Source organism: Hibiscus syriacus, unplaced genomic scaffold, assembly GCF_006381635.1.
Source record: "Hibiscus syriacus cultivar Baekdansim isolate YM2019G1 unplaced genomic scaffold, ASM638163v2 tig00004040_pilon, whole genome shotgun sequence".
NCBI classification, from domain to species: domain Eukaryota; kingdom Viridiplantae; phylum Streptophyta; class Magnoliopsida; order Malvales; family Malvaceae; genus Hibiscus; species Hibiscus syriacus.
In genome coordinates, this window is record NW_024061994.1 from 102,452 (window position 1) to 116,951 (window position 14,500).

General features: G+C 34.7%; 1 pseudogene; it reads left to right on the plus strand.

Annotated features, from left to right (window-relative positions):
* The first annotated feature begins 1,578 nt into the window (after positions 1-1,578).
* Positions 1,579-4,695, plus strand: LOC120187310 (annotated as a pseudogene).
* Positions 4,696-14,500: the final 9,805 nt, after the last annotated feature.

Below are 14,500 nucleotides of genomic sequence, written 5' to 3' on the forward strand. Positions count from 1 at the left end.
ATGCAAGTGGGTATTTGTAAAGAAAGATGGATCTCATAACAAGAAAGATGTTCGCTACAAGGCACGGTTGGTAGCTAAAGGCTACGCTCAAAAGGAGAGAATCGACTACAATGAAGTATTTTCCCCTGTTGTGAAGCATTCCTCCATTAGAATATTGTTGGCCTTGGTAGCACAGTTGAATTTGGAGCTAGCTCAACTTGATGTAAAGACGGATTTCTTGCACGGTGATTTAGAAGAGGAGATCTATATGACACAGCCAGAAGGATACAAAGATGGTGGTTGTGAGAAATGAGTTTGTAAGCTGAACAAATCGCTATATGGATTGAAGCAATCTCCGAGGCAGTGGTACAAGCGATTTGATAGCTTTATGAGGAGGCAAAAGTATACTAGAAGCAAATATGATCATTGTGTGTATTTACAAAAGCTCAAAGATGGATCTTTAATTTATTTTCTCTTGTACGTTGACGATATGTTGATCGCTTCGAAGAGTCAAAAGGAGATAGACAAATTAAAGGCTCAGTTGAATCAAGAGTTTGAGATGAAAGATCTAGGTGAGGCCAAGAAGATTCTTGGTATGGAGATAAGCAGAGATAGACAGAGAGGGAAGCTTTGTTTAACACAGAAGCAGTATCTGAGAAAGGTATTACAATGTTTTGGCATGAATGAAAATACCAAACATGTAAGTATCTCATTGGCTTCTCATTTGAAACTTAGTTCTCAATTATCTCCTAAAACTAACGAAGAACGAGTGTATATGGCAAAAGTTTCATATGCTAATGCAATTGGGAGCTTGATGTATGCAATGGTGTGTACGCGTCCTGACATTTCACAAACAGTTGGAGTTGTGAGCAGGTACATGCATAATCCTGAAAGCATGAACACCTTCGGGTGTGTGGCGCTTGTGAGCGCAATTAGAGGCACTACAAATTTGGGGAGTTGAAGAAGTTGAGTAGGCTTGGTAATTTCAAGCCAAGGTGGAGATTTGTTAGATTTGTCTAGAAATTAAGTTGACAAGTTGGAAATTTCATCTTGGTTGGTGGCCAACTTATTGGAAATTTTATCTTGGTTGGTGGCCAAACTTTGAATATGTGAATTTCATATTTGGTGGCTAACTTGTACACATTGGAAAATTCTTTGGTAGGTGGCCAAACTTTGAACATATTGTTCTTGAAACAAAACTATAAATAGGCCTAAGTATTTCCATTAGAAATAATCCCAAAAACAAGTTCTCTCTTCCTCTTGTATTCTTCATTCTCCCATTTTGGGAATTCTAAAGAATTCCATTTGTTGTAATATTGGCGATATAGTGAAGTTATCATCCGGTGTGGTGCCCGAGGAGTAGACGATATTCTTGTCGAACCTCGTAAATTTGGTGTGTTCTCTCCTTTATTGTTTTTTATTCGATTCTTTTCCATTGTGTTTCAATATTCAATAGTTTAACAGGTTTATCCGTTGTGCAACCTTTGGTGGTTTTAATCTTGACATTTTAGGTCAATTTTAAAACTACGTTCGTGTGGGAAATAACCCGTTTTCCCCAACAATCATCCCCATCAATATCATTGCAGCTTGCAGGAAACAATGTCACTTATTAATGAAACAATCTACGGAACTCGAATGGATCAAAGGGAAGTAGAGATAGAGATCTGTCTTGCATATCCTCCCAAAGTCACCACTCGAGGCTTGCTTGCATATAGACATGGAATTGATGTCTTGGACTATTCTGTTCCCAGACTTCAACTCCAGATGGTTGTGATCTACGTTCTCACCCAGATACTTCACAGTCTGTTAAAAAACGTGGGACTTCCATTGTTCATTTCCCAATTCTTGTAAGTGCAAAGCTCTCATATGGTAAAAGATTTTGTTTTCTTCTTCTTCTGATTCTAATGAAGTTCTAATGAAAGGGTCGTCGGCAATCGGCATATTTTGTTGATGCAGGCGGGGATAATACTTGGTCCTACGTTTTTCGGTGATGAATTATATTTGTTTAACATATCGGAGGAAAGTGTTGCGGTTTTGGGGACGGTGGGAGGTTTCGGCATACTGTTCTATTTGTTTTTATGTGGTGTGAAGACGGATCTCAGCCTGACATTCCATTCCGGGATGAAGGCCATGTATATCGGTATCCGCACCGTCATTGTGCCTATCATATCTTGTTTGATAACGATTTCGATCCGTCAAGGTGGTGTCGACTTGATATTGGGCAAAACTTTCTTTCTGGCAACGACGTATGCCGGGACTTCGTTCCCGGTCATACACTACCTTCTGACGGAGTTAAGAATCCTGAATTCGGAACTCGGCAGGCTAGGATTAGCGGCTGCGCTTATAGGTGACATGGTGACACTAGTTGTTACGATGATTGGCATGTGGTTGAAAATATGGATTCAACAGGGAACAGAACAGGTTCTACTTGATATTGGATTGGCTATGCTTGCTGTTGTAATTGCAGCGTTTGTGTTGCGACCTGCGATGAAATGGATGGTGAAAAAGACGCATAAGACTGGCCATATAAAAGATGTACACATTTATGTCGTCGTTGTGGCCTTCATGTTGTCGCCTTGGCTTGTCGTACAGTTTCATTTACAAGCTAAATATGGTCCGATCATTCTTGGTTTGGCTGTACCGGATGGACCTCCTTTGGGTTCTGCTCTGGTGGAGAAGCTAGACCCTATTACCACGGAGTTACTTTTGCCTCTGTTCCTTACAACATGCGGCATGAGGTTCAATCTATCTAACATTAAAGAACCTTCCCAGTTCACCAAGGACCATGCGGTTGGAGCCACCGTCACACTTGCTATAAAATTTGGGGTCTCTTGGGTGCTGGCCATGTTCTGCGAGATGCCCATAAGGGATTCTTTAGCGTTTTCTCTTATCATGATATCTAAAGGCATCGTTGAGATTGCTTCCTACAGCACCATGAACGACATGACCGTAAGTGTCTTCTTCTTTATATGTTAAGATCACGCACGTAAAGAGATAGGCTTAATATTAAAGTTAACCTTCACGCACGTAAAAATAGTCATTAATAGAGGAAAACATTTACATTTTATTGGTAGGATATTTTCATATGTATTAAATTATTAACATGACACATGTCATATCATCTTAGATGATAACATGACATGTGTAACGTTACTTAAGATGATGATATAACGCATCGAGTTTCTTGAGGTTTTGGCATATACCAAATCACCTAGGATGATGAAATGACCTATACATATCAATCCAAGGTGATACATGGTATGTGCCATATTACTCCAAGGTGATGACATGATATATGTTATATCATCTAATGTGGATATGACATGTGTCATGTCATTCAATGTGATGACATGATATGTTGTTACACATCAGTAATTTATAACATGTAAAAATAGTAATCAACAACATGCGTTGATTGTAAGTTAATTAACGGTTTTCATCCTATTGAATTATTATGACAAAAAGCTTAAAATGTTAAGAATTAAAATACTCCAAAAGATAAGGGTTAAAGGGAACGTTGAGGCTAAAAATTATGCTTAATGCTATATTGTTTTTGTTCTCTCTTTGAAACAATCGCAGATTATACCGAATGATATGTTTTGTTTCTTGACGATTATGGTCATTCTCGTGTCAAGTATCGTGCCAATCCTTGTGAAAAAGCTTTACGATCCATCTAAGTATCTATGCTTTAAGAAAAGGAGCATCATGAATACCAAACTGAACCAGGAGCTGCGGATGATCGGTTGCATTCACGTACCAGGCAATGTTAATTCTATTATCAGCCTACTGCAAGCCTGCTGTCCAACCAGAGAGAGCTCTATTGGCTTGGATGTTCTTCACCTTGTCAAGCTTAGTGGACAAGCCACACCTCTTTTCATTGCTCATGACAAGCCAACGGAAATCATGTTGAACCGATCGTACTCCGAGAATGTCATCATCGCTTTCAATGAGTTTCAACGGAGCTTTTGGAAAGCTGTATCGGTGAAAGTTTTCACCACCGTCTCACCACCGGATTTGATGTACGGGGATATATGTAAGCTGGCCGTGGACCGGTTCACATCGTTTATAATACTTCCATTTCACCGGAGGTGGTGTATTGACGGGAGCATCGAATCGGAAGATCATTCCATCAGAAATATGAATTTCGACATCCTTGAAAGGGCACCTTGCTCGGTAGGGATCCTTCTTGACGTACGCCGCAATCTAAAAAGCTTCACAGTCAAAGATAAATCGTCGTCGTCGTCATCATCACATAACTCCTCAAACTACAACATTGCTGTGATCTTCATGGGGGGACAAGATGACAGGGAAGCTCTAGCCCTAGCTAAACGAATTTCCCAAGATGAAAGTGTTGGCCTTACCGTAATTCATATCAAAGCCAGCAACAGCTTAGACACCTTCCGGGCTGAGAATGATCGAGTGCTTGATGAGGAGATGTTGAGTGATATCAAAGAAAGTGTAAAATTAACGTACCTCGAGGAACACGTAAATGATGGAATTGAAACTTCAAATTTTCTTCGATCCATTGTGGAAGACTACCAGCTTATCATTGCTGGGAGACGATACAAGTGTGAAGATCCACAAACCTTGGGGCTGGGAGAATGGTGTGAGTTTCAAGAAATTGGGATTATTGGGGACTTACTTCAATCTTCAGGTTTTGTTGGCAATTATTTCTTGTTGATTGTTCAACAACAGCAGCAGCAAAGGTCTGCTTAATACCCGATGCAGATGATAAGGTACCTTGAGGAACAAGTAAATGATGGAACTGAAACGTCAAATTTTCTTCGATCCAATGTGGAAGACTATCAGCTTATCATTGTCGGGAGACGATATAAGTGTGAAAGATCCCCAAATCTTGGGTCTCCAGGAAACAGTGTGAATTTCAAGAAATTGTACTTACTGGAGACTTACTTTCATATGTAGATTTTATTGGCAATTACTCTCTGTTGATTGTGCAACAATTGCAGATGATCTAATCTGGAAGGTTTCTAGAGGAATTTGGGGATATCTAGCTTAGGGGTGAGTATCCGATCAAGTCGATTCAAGTAAAAAAATTTCAAGTTGACGAGTCTGATTATATGATCCAAAATTTATTTGAATCGAATCAAGTTTATGAAATTCAAACCAAATCAAGTTGTTCGAGTTCATTGCATTTTTATTTTTCTCACACAACAAAATATTTTATTTATTGAAAAATCCACATAAAGTGAATGCAAAATGATCCTCAAAAGGATCCATAGAAGGACCAATCCTAAAACAAAGAATATGACAAAAAATTTAAGAAAATATCCTTATACAAGAATATTACCTATGCCTCCATAATCTTTCTACATAACACCTCACAATCTGAAACCTACAAAATAATACAATCAAAACTTGAACTAACACAAATGAATGACATAGAAAAACTCCATCCATCCTAAAGAGGAAGCAAACTTATATATGCCCGACATAAAACAAAACGTGAAATGTAGTCAATGCCATCAAATCTCGCCCACATCTCGCCAGATGTCACACTCCCATGCTTGTATACAGGGATGGATCGAAGGGGACGGGTGGAGTAGTTGGTCCCTGAAAATTTAAAATTATCTTATATTTTATATTTTTCTATGTATTTTCTATTGAAAATCTATTTTCGTCCCCTACAATTTTATAAGTTCAAGTTCGTTCCCTAATATAAAATTATATATTCGTGGATGCTTATATATATTAAACCTTACTACTCCATCCATCCATAATATAAAATGAGAAATCGAACTTCCTTAGAGTTTTCATAACCAAACATATTGATCTCTCCCATATCCTGCATTTTTATAATGTTGGGAGAATGGTGTGAATTTCAAGAAGTTGGGACTATTGAGGACTTGCTTTCATCTTCAGATTTATTTTGGCAATTTTGTCTTGTTTATTGTTCAACAACAGCAGCAAAAGGTGTCGAAAAGCCTCCTGAAACTTTAAGAAAATCCTTTCGACACTTTGCAAAAGACTCAACCCCCACATAATGATCTCGGAAAATCTGTCGGAAGTACTCCCATGTAACCTGCCCAGTCGAAACAGTATCCTGCTCAAATTCCCACCAGTCTTGAGCCTTACCGTCTAACAGTGATGCAACAGCTCTCAACCTACGATCGACGGGATATTTCATCTCTTCAAACAATCGTTACATCTTCTTTAACCAATACTCAGCATCAGCGGGGTCAAATCCAGTCTTACTCACAAACATAATCATCCCAATAACTAATAACTCAGTCAAGATAAGTTCTCTAGCACCCTCAGTCTGACGGAGATAATGAAATAATTCACGGTTCACTGCAGCATTATTATCACCAACTGTCTCACCGTCCTCAGATTCATGTAAACCATCACCCTGAGTCTGTTGTGCAAGTGAGTTTTCATTCCCGACCTGTTGAACTCCAGTCTAATTTGCAGGTTGCGAATCTCTCTCAATGTCATTAACCTCATTCGTATGTTGGATTTGACTCGTTGGGGGTGAAAGGTTAACTCTAGCCGTAGTAGTACGACCCCAACCTTGACTTGTCATTATACAAGAATTCTTACGATAGGTCATATGAACCATCTACAAAAGACAGAGTCATAATGCCATAATTGATACTCGAGGTTTCCGAATTTAAATATTTATTTACTATTTTCATAATAAAAAGAATAATAAGAAAAGGAAAAGTAATAATTTTTTTATTCCGAAAATTCTTATTTTAACCCAAAAATATTTTTATCATGTAAAAATAATTTTGAGTTATAAATTTTGTGGTCATGCCCCACAGCCTGAGAGTTAAATTTGTCTCTGATACTATTAAATATAACCCTCTTTACCTGACCTAGAAAAAACCTAACGGCTCATTAACTCACTTTCCCAAAAATTAGCCCAAAAGTAATTTAATAAAACATCGAATTTATCCTTCACGTTATTGATTTCAAAAATTAAGGAAAAAATTAATTCAGTTTATAAATTAAATTGAAGACAATCTCATGTCATCCAAAATTCTAAATCCAATGTTCGAAATAAAATTTCAAAATACCAATGTAATATCCCATATTTTGGACTAGTGATGAAAATGTAAGTTTCAAAATTTAGGGATCAAAGTGTAAATTTATAAAAGTACATGAACTAAAAATATAAATTTTTAGAAGTTATATTTTGGGTTTGTAAATGAGTAGCTTAGCTCAAGAATAATATTTTAGTGGCTTTTAGATTTTTGATTTGGAGTTTGCATAAAAGTCTATTAAGTATTAAAGATTAGTAAAATATTCGGATAATTTGACAGAATTGAAAGTTTATAAAAATCGAAGGATGATAGTATGAGGTTAGTAATATTATATTTATATTTTTAATCAGTAAAATTTAGCACGGATTGGTAGATTTAAGTAGATTTTTCATGTTAAAGTGTAATTGTTGAATTAAAGTGACTAAATTCAGACTTTGAAAAAAGTGCAAGGGCAAACATGAAAAATTAATAAATATGATTTTTTTAATGATTATGATGGGGTAAGGGATGATGTCATACATGAAAAAAATGGTATATATTAAGATTTTAAAGGATAAAATTGTAATTTTGCATTAAATGAATTTTATATTTATTTAACTAAATTTTTACAAGTGTAAATAAGATAATTCATGAGAATTATCTAGAATTCCTCCACCTTTATAAATAAGACCGTGAACCCCATATGAGAAAAGAAGGTAAGTAGCCTCTGCAAATTTACTTTCCTTTTTGTTTAATTTTGCATATTATTTAATTGTTTTGCATTACGAACATTCCATCAACTTGCCAGTTACTATATATAAAATTGGAGGTCGACTTTTGCTGAAGAATTAAACAACTAGGTAAGGTTGGTTTTTTTTTAAAAAAAATTCAAATAATTACTTTTTAAAATTTATTTAAAAAATTCAAACGATTAGATTTCATACTTTAACATTATCTTTTATGTTGTTAAGAAGATGAAATCATGCTTGCATCAAGTTGAAAATTAAGTTTAATACACTTTGTTCAATTCGGCCTACGGGAAGAAAATAAAGAAAAATAGTGGAAAAAGTATACAAGGTTTAGAAATGATGTACGAGTGATTCTACATGCTTGGAATGTGATTGAAAATTGTTAAAATATAGGGATTTAATCGCATAAATTGAGAAAGATGGGTGATTAATGTGCAATAGTTTATTAGTTGATGTATTATGATTAAATTGAATGTTAGAGTGCTAATTTGATATTTGGATGATGATTTAGATTAAATTAGAAACTTGTAAAATTATAAGAATCTAATCGAATTTATGGGAAAATTTAGAAGTTAAGTGTAATTGTTTAATAGTTGAAGAACTATGCTGGAATTTATTTTTAGAATATTGATTATGTATCGAGCTATAAAATGAAATTAAAGAAATAGTACAATAAACGGTATAATATATTAAATAATATAGTACAAGATATATAACGGTATAAGATAAATGAACAAGATAGAAAAGAGAAACGATATAAAAAATGAACATTATAGGAAAAATGAATTATACAAGTTTAATTATATTTTACAGTATAATTTTATAAACATAGTGTAAATTACACTGAATGATTTATAGATAGTGAATTATATTTGTTTGAATTTACATTTGAATGATATGTATATTTGTGTAACGAAGATAATATAATAAATGTTTTTGTTACCGGGTGGTTGTGTGGTGGTAGACAACAACAAAAGAAACCTATTTTGAAATAATCTTGATTATTGATGTTACAATTATTTTATATATAAAGTTGTAAAAAGAAATTTTAGAAACTGTGCTTAAATGGAAAATAATATAGTATAGGAAATGTAATAAAGAAAGGTGAAAATATGATAAGATACTAAGTGGTTATGTATGAGTGTAGTAAAACATTATGTTATAAAGATTAATCGATTAAATTTTAAATTAGACAATTTTAAATTATGATATTAAATAATATAAAACTGCCCAGATAGTGTGCAAGATCGAATGTAAATCGGATATTAAAATATTACATTATGATTTTATGTTGTTAAATAGTCTGATAATATATGTTAAATTAGGAGATTTGAAAAGAAACAAAATTTTATCAGGTTCAAACAAGAAACGTTATACAGAATATTTGTGACATCCTTAACTTGTATCAGGGCTCGAATGCGGGTTAAAGGTGTTACAACCAAAGTCTAAGATAAATAAATAAATATAAATAGTAAAAAATTCCAAACAAAAATAATAATGAATCTTGTAACGCCCTCGAGACCCAAAGTTTGAGCCCAAAATACCTTATATAATTGTTGGACCAAGTTTAGTATTAGTGGGCTTGGGTTGGGCTCAAGAGTTTTTATATATGGTGATGAGAATTTTATAAAATAAAAAGTAGAGGGATTAAAAGTGTAGTTTACCCATAGCTCAAATAAAAAGCTAAAAACCCCTTCATTTTATTATTTACGTGAACCACCTCTATTTTCTCACCAAACACTCATCCTCTTCTTCTTCATCATTTTTCTTTCTTCTTCCTCTCCTAAGATAAAATTTAAGGATTCATGCTAGGTTACTTTAAACCAAGGTAAGAATATTTCTCCCCACCCTTCAAGCTTCACATTAAACTCCATCTTGCAAGTTTTAGTATTAGTTTTCAAAAATGGGTATTGAGAGGTTTATGATTATCTATGGTGTTTAGCTCATTTTTGAGTGGATTTGAGTTATAGAGAATTTATTTAGATTGTATCCAACCCCTAGATAAATTAACCTCTTTGCTCACTTTTGTATAGTGAAAGAGGTGGGAGAAAGATCAAGAGCAAGAGGTAAAAAAAGTTGAACATTGGGTGAGTTGGGAGAGTTCTAGCCACCAAAGCAAGGTAACACATTTACAACTCCCTCATACCATTTGTGGGTCACTAGAAAATGCATGATAGCTAGAAAGTTGAGATTGAAGCATGTATGATCATCCATGGTTTCTAGTTTATGGTGTTATTTAACTTGTTTAAAGCCCCTTTATAATCCATTTATCATGTATAAACTTATGTTGGTCAATTGGAAATGTTGGAATGGTTTTGTGAGGGTTTGAAAGTGTTTAAATGGGTAAAAATTTGAAGTTATAGAAGAGGTTTTGAAACCCCCTATGACTGGTTTCGAAACCTTTTGTCCAGAATGTAATTTAGACAAAGGTTTCGAAACCTCTACAGTAGGTTTCGAAACCCCCTACCTAGAACGCTACAGTAGTTTTGAATCCGAATATATCCTTAGGGAGTGCACAAGGCACTTTAAGCAGACTAGCTTGGGTGCAAGGTCCGACACTCAAGGAGTGAGCTAGTTCATGGGGTTAACTGATGCAGAGATTCTATGTAACCACCTCGTAGACTAGAAGGGTGTGCGAGCTCTGAGATGCAGAACCCTAAGCCACAACATGATGTTTGTTATAGAGTAAAGAGTGAGTGTACAAGTATACTCACTAAAAAAGGCAGTAGACTTGATAGCTTGAGCCTTTCAATGATACACTTTTAGTATGATTTAGTTGTTATTGTGGAACTAAGCTAGTTAGTTTAGTGTTTGGGATTTGTTTCCTTATGTAGATTAGGTGGAGCAATTGAGGAGCCTTAGACCGAGGTCCAGACCCAGTGCAGATCAGAGTACGTCTCAGCGTTTTTAAAAAGGGCATGTATATTTATAAATCCTGTTGTAAAGTTGAGTCGTAATTTATTTTAAAAGTGGTATGTATTATGTTGTATGTACATATTTATTTTGGGAGCTCCCTAGTGTAAAGTTTTAATTATATTTTATGATTGATTTATTATGAAAATGATCGTTTTAAAGTATGAGAAATGAAAAAGTGTTGGTCAACCACTTCGGTGGTTTCGTGTAGCATCCTAATTGATCGACCGTGTGTTGTACTGGTTTAGGGTGTTACAAAACCCGAATACGAAATTTGAGTAATAATTTCCATATAATAAAATAAAATCTAGAAAGAAGTTGAAACCCTCCAGTTACCGATATACCTAACTCAAGTATCTGAAAGAAAAACTAGAATGATGTAAGCTATTAAACTTAGTGTCTCTCTAAAGTGCAACAATTTACAAAACATAATAAAGTTTGAATCAACCAATAATAATCACAATTATGAATCAATCGAAGATAAACATAATTTGAATGTCATGCAAATGATTATGCACCCATACACCTGTCGCACCATTCGAAGAGTGGGATCCACAGAACCACACTATCTACAATCACACCATTCGAAATGGGGTCTACCACAAAGACATGCTACAGAATCCGAAAATGACATTTACTCTTAATGAATGCACTAAACTTCCCCTTTCAAAATCCAACTCAATAGAACATGCAAAATGGCATACATATTCGATGTGTAATCCAATCCGAATAAAAGTATTTCATAATCAAATATTCTGAAACATATATTCCGATAATTTAACACATTCAAATGTTTCGTATGCATAACAATATTCTGATTCTGACAGTCATTTTTTCGAATTATATTTATCACAATCAATTTCATAATTAGACATGCTTTCAATCAACTTTCAACCAATCAAGCAAATAAAAACCAAATAAAATAATGTAGCATCGAATAGAGACACATCACAACAAACAACTAAAGACGATAACAACTTTCTCCACGGTCAATCCGAACAGTATATTGACCCGAATCGGAAACTACAAAATAATTTAATAAATAAATAAATAATCTAAATAACCGATAAATTCAGACGACTAAAAATATCAACTATCACTCACGCTCAACACGAGTAATTCGGGTCGGTTTGAATTTCATGAGTAACGGCGGAGGAGGCAACTCGATTCCTAGTTTAATTTCTCCCGCAAAATTCAACATCCGATTTAATTCTCATCCATCATTTTTCTAATTAACGAAATAATTAAACGTCGTTGTAATTATTTCCGGTTCGAAGAAACGGTGGCGCAATCACGGCGTGAAGGGGTTCTCAGTTTGAATCTCCTTATTCAAGAGGTGCGTTGAAACGATCAAACCAGCACACAAAGATGATAGTACGACCAGACGAACACGAACGACGACCTACCTAAATAAGAAACAACGACGGCAGGGAGAGCGAACAAACGGCGATCGTTGAAAGCAAAAAAATGAAAAAGGGAAAAGAATAGCCGACGGTCGCGCAACTGGAAAAGAAATAAAATAAGAAAATATGGAAGCGGTCGCGCGGGAGAAAAAGATTAGAGTTGGACATTAATAAATTTTGGTCTAATGGTAGGATTGATCTCTAAACTTCATAGGTTTTTGAATCGTCACAACTCTGACCCTTTTATAATTTGATCAATGAGTTTGATTTAGGGATTTGAAGAAAATTTCCCAATTTTTAGGGTTTTGAATTTGGGGGGAAATTTTGAATATTTTGAATTAATAAATATTATTTATCTATTTAAACTTGAATATTAAAATATATTTATTTTAGGCTTAAATATATAAAATGTGTCCAACGTATGTCTTTGGTTTCAGTTTAGTGTCTAATGTTTATTTCGTTTCAGTTTGGTATCTAACGTTTCATTCCATTACTCGTTTAGGAACATCGTTAATTTTCCCGTTAAATGACACATGCCACATCCTGATAATTTTAAAAATTTTATTTAAAATTAAAAAATGAAAATTATATATATATTTTAAAAAGAAAACACAAATTTTGAAATAAATTCAAAACTTTGAAAACCTTCGTTCCAACCCCTAAATCCAGCTATCGCCTCCTCTTGCTGTCGATAAAGCTCCTCCTGGCCTCCCCTCCCCTCGACGACCAAAACTCGCATGAATCATGGTCGATCGATGGCGAATCAACGTTTTATACCTAGCGAACCCTATGATAAAAATTGTGATCCCACAAGATTCCAACAGCCGATAGACCATCGATCGGTCACGATTGCATGGGGGTTTTGGTCTTCGAGGGGAGAAGAAGTTGGTGGAGCTTCGTCGAGATCGATGTGGGTTTATGGATTGAAATGAAGTTTTCAAATTTTGGGTTTATTTCAAAATTTATTTTCTTTTTAATATATATATATATATATATATATATATATAATATATAACTTTAATTTTTAATTTTAAATAAAAATTTTAAAATTACCAGTTGTAAAATGTGTCACTTAACGGTCCGTCACGATTTAAACGGTCCATCACGGCTTAACCCGTTTTGAGTAACGGAATGAAAGCTAGGTACTAAATTGGAGCCAAAAGCAACGTTGTACACCTTTTGTATATTTAAGCATTATTTAAGTAAATCTCTTTGAGAATATCATGTAAAACCGCTAGATTAAACACAAAATTCAAAAACTTCAAGAAAATCCTTTAAATGTTTTTTATATGGTTGAATCACCATCATCGGTTAACTACTCCATGAGATTTTACAATCATTTAAGTAAGATAAGTATTGAGAGAATCGTTCCAATTATAACTTGAACCGTACTTGATTTGAATATAAATAGTCGAATAAATCTACAAAATTATTAAAAAATCTAATAATAAAATAGAAAATATATTATTAGCATTAAATAAAATGATAAAAAAAAAGTCGTACTCGTATATAATTATTGTTGGGTTTACTTCGTTTTGGTTAATAACTATCAGCCTTTGTATTATCATTATTGTGAACAGATTTTCTATTAGGCACATTCAATCGGCAACCAAAAGCTTGGACGAAGTTGTCTAACAAGTAATCAGGGATGTATCAACGGTTTACGGCGACACAGAATCATCATCGTTCCATCAATATCTTTGCAGCATGCAGGAAACAAGAAAATAAAACTGAATGGAAAAAAAAAACCGGTACATGCTTGTCTTGTATTTCCTCCCAAGGTAACCTCTCCGGGCTTGCCTGCGTTGCTTCTTGATAAACATAGAAATGGAGAGCTCTGGGATTATTCTGGGCCCAGACTTCAACTCCAGGTGATTGTGATCTTCGTTCTCACGCAGATACTTCACAGTCTGTTAAAAAAACTAGGACTTCCATTGTTCATTTCCCAGATCCTTGTAAGTGCAAAGCTCTCATATAGTAAAAGATTTTGTTTTTGTTTTATTCTTTCTGATTTTGATGAAGTTTTAATGGAAGGGTCGTCGGCGATCGGCATGCATGTTTTGTTAATGCAGGCAGGGGTAATACTTGGTCCTACGTTTTTCGGTGATAAATTCTCTTTCGGTAACAAATCGGAGGATAGTGTTGCGATTTTGGGGACGGTGGGAGGTTTCGGATTACTGTTATATTTGTTTTTGTGTGGTGTGAAGACGGATCTCAGCTTGACATTCCATTCTGGGATGAAGGCCATGTATATCGGTATCCTCACCTGTTAGATTTGGCTTGAAATTAAGTTGGCAAGTTGGAAATTTCATCTTGGTTGATGGTCAATTTATTGGAAATTTCATTTTGGTTGGTGGCCAAACTTTGAATATGGGAATCTCATATTTGGTAGCTAACTTGTACACATTGGAAAATTCTTTGGTAGGTGGCCAACTTATTTTTCATGTTTGATCCCTAAAATATTAGGTTATTT